Source organism: Lipotes vexillifer, unplaced genomic scaffold, assembly GCF_000442215.2.
Source record: "Lipotes vexillifer unplaced genomic scaffold, Lipotes_vexillifer_v1.1 scaffold84, whole genome shotgun sequence".
Taxonomy (NCBI): Eukaryota; Metazoa; Chordata; class Mammalia; order Artiodactyla; family Lipotidae; genus Lipotes; species Lipotes vexillifer.
This window is the reverse complement of record NW_006783414.1, coordinates 229305-232908: the sequence shown is the minus strand read 5'-3', so window position 1 is coordinate 232908 and position 3604 is coordinate 229305. Positions and strand designations below refer to the sequence as shown.

The 3604-nt window shown below is 33.7% G+C and overlaps 1 protein-coding gene across 1 annotated transcript in view; it reads right to left on the bottom strand.

Annotated features, from left to right (window-relative positions):
- TBC1D31 (TBC1 domain family member 31) overlaps positions 1-3604 on the bottom strand; it is a 61248-nt gene that overhangs the window by 46824 nt on the left and 10820 nt on the right. The window lies entirely within an intron of this gene.

Genomic DNA, 3604 nt, shown 5'->3' with positions numbered 1-3604 from the left:
AAAAAAAAAAAAAAAAAAAAAAAAAAAAAAAAAAGTGACTTGAAATTTTTATTATAATTAGCAATATTTTTCTAGAAAAGTAATAAAGTTTATTCCTACTGGGAGAAGCAAAAGCTTAAAAGTTAATGAACATCAGCTGCTATTTTGAGGCACAGCTGTGACAGATTGTTGCCAACATGATTATTCATTACTAGATTTGTGATTTTAATTGCCAGATTTAATGATTATAAAATTGTTCCTAACGAATCATGTCATTATTTATATAGTGCCATCTCCTGACAAACATAAAATGCTTAGAAAAAATTTCAAAAGCAGTAACAAAATATACTCTTTGGAGGGTTGGCTGCAGTTTTTCCTGACAAAATATGAAAATCCTGGCCTTCCCAATTCACTTTTGAGAGGTATGTGAGTTCTTTCCAAAGTTTAAAGAGTTCAGGATAGTAATAACAGAAAGTTAAGGTCAAATGTACAATTCAGCAAAAATTTAGTGAGCGCCCATTGTATACAGAGACTGAGTAAGTTCGGTAACACACTACTTAATGTTTTCTGATACCCATCACAAAACCTTTTCTGATACATACTGAACGACAGTAATTAGAAATCTCAGGATTTGTTCCAAAATCTTTAACTAAAGAGCTAAATATCTTACCTCCAAGTATCAAAAAAAGAATCAAAATTTCCTAATTTGAAGAAATGTAATTGGTCTACCTGAGAGGCAGTATGGCGTAATGGAATGACTTCAGAGCGAAACAAGCTTCGGTTCAAAACTGCAACTCTTTCATAAACGATGTGACACTTTCTGAAGTGCAGTTTCCCCAATTGTAAAATGAGAATAATAGTATCTACCTTTTAGGATTATTTAAAACAAAGTGTTAAGTACATAGTAAGGACTCAACAATTGGTATCTATTACTATTAGTGTTAATTACCGCTATTGCTAGGTACAAAAATCAGTGGAAAGAGGATGGAGTGGTAAGTTCTCTAAAAACATTTTGAAATCAAAGGTCTGTAGTTCCTTATCTGAAACCTTTAGGGACAGATGTGTTCCAGAATTCAGAATTACTTCCAATTTGAGAATGGTAATACAATGCCTATTCTGTAATATTATGTAGAACCCCCAGTGACCTGGAGCAACACTCCATACTCAAACATATTAATATTTCAGCCTCATGTCAATTTAGTTCAGATTTTGCTGCTAGATGAATTCCAATCAGATTTTGCCACAAAATGAGTTATTAAAAAACATCTGGGTTTTTGAGTTGCTAATAAGGGATTGTGTATCTATTTAATACAGTTCAAAAGAAAAAGAATACAGTTCCCTTATAGCTTTTTAAGAAGATATGTAATTGCACTGAGATAATCCCATAATAAAGCTAGTTAATAGATAACAATAATAACATTAACGACAATATACAAATAGCAGCTGCAGCTAACTTGTACTAAGCACTTACTATAAACAAGCATCATGCTAAGTGCTTTGCATAGATTATCACATTCAGTCCTGAAACTAACCCTGAGGTAAGCACTATTACTATTTTCATCTTACACACAAGGTAAGCAGCTTGTCAAAAATGTTTAACGTGAATCTACTCAAGACTTTAGACCTAAATTCAAGTTTACAACAAATACAGGTGAGAGAACAAGTTAAATGACATAATGAGGAAACAGTAAGACAAATCCAGAATGTGGGGCATTTTCCAACACAACTAACTGGCCTGGTCTCTCAAAAAAAAGAAAAGAAAAATTCATGTTATGGGAAAAAAAGAGAAAGGTAGGAGACCGTTTCAGGTTAAAAGAGCCATCATAAAATGAAACCCATAGAATCATGTGTCACCACGTGTCATCAAGGGAAAAAAAATCACAAAACTTTTATTTAAAATATAAAATCAGGGACTTCCCTGGTGGCACAGTGGTTTAGAATCCACCTGCCAATGCAGGGGACATGGGTTCGATCCCTAGTCCAGGAAGATCTCACATGCCACAGAGCAACTAAGCCCATGTGCCACAACTACTGAGCCCACGTGCCACAACTATTGAAGCCTGCTTGCCTAGAGCCCGTGCTCCACAACAAGAGAAGCCATCACAATGAGAAGCCTGTGCACAATGAAAGAGCAGCCCTCACTCGCAGCAACAAAGACCCAGCACAGCCAAAAATAAAATAAATAAATTTATATTAAAAAATAAAGTATAAAAGCAGAAACTGCAATAAAAATACAGGTGTAATAAAAACTTGATAAGAATAAAACTTTTACTTTAAGATTAGTTTATAACTATTTCCTATTTTCAACAGAATAAGCCAGGAGTGACAACTGCCTGACTCATCTCCAGTCCTTGTATGGTGCAGGAAAGAATGGCTTTTACATTTTAAAATTATTTCATTTCAGACGGTTATGTAAGTAGACACATAATATCCTCAATTTTGCTCTTGGCCAGCAAAACCAAAAATGTTTACTATCTGGTGTTTCGAGGAAAAGTTTGCTGGTCACTTATAGACTATGATGTTCTATTATTTTAGAATATACTTAAATGTATACTGCATACTGTATTCACATTTACTACATTTAATTTTATTCTCTTATCACAAACATTTGGAATCCTATTCTTTAAACTAAAATGTCTGAATGACCAAGGCAAGGCTAAAATTGGCAACTATTCCATGTATACTAATTCTAATTTCATGGTGAAAAGAACAGATGGTTTTTATGTCATTGTTTCATGACTGTTTCCACTGTGGGTTCAACTTTCAATGTTCTCTACCTTAGAATTTAAAATTCAATTTAAGTATTAAAGCAGTTAAAGAATAAAAGACCTACCAAGGCATTTGGCCTAAATACCTGATGAGTAATCTGGCTATAGCTTTTATCTTTTTTAAATAATTAAGATCTCTGAGATTTCCGTGGAGACTACAAAATAAATTTTTGGTTGACATGCACTGCTAGCTGTTCATGTTAATAACCAAGAAATTAAAAGCAATACTGCATGTATAATATAACCTGAAGCAAAATAATTAAATGCGAGACGCAGACAATCCTGAAAATAGCATTTAGCTAATCAAATAGAAGAAAAAAAAAACCTTAAAAGCAAAAGAAATGGATTTTTTAAAAAGTGATATATGTGTACAATGGAATACTGATCAGCAATAAAAAGGAACAAACTACTGATACATACAACAGCATGGATGAATCTCAAAAACATGATGCTGAATGAGAAAAGCTTTTACACATACCATTACTGACCAGCTCTACTTATGTGAAATTTTAGAACAGATAAAACTAACCTATGGTGGAAAAACATCAGAGGAGTGCTTACCTGGGAAGGGATATAATGTAACTTCCTGGGATGATGGTAATAATAGGTCTGCACATGTTACAAAAGTGTATGTATTTGCCCAAACTTAATAAATGAATACTTAAAGCTGTGTGCATTATACACAAATTTTACATCAACAAATGCTGAACCCAATTAAATGTAGTTAATTAAATGCAGGCTTAAAGCATGGATGGGCAAGCACTGATGTCTGCAATTTACTTTAAAATGCAAAAAATAAAGGGCTTCCCTGGTGGTGCAGCGGTTGAGAGTCCGCCTGCCGATGCAGGGGACACGGG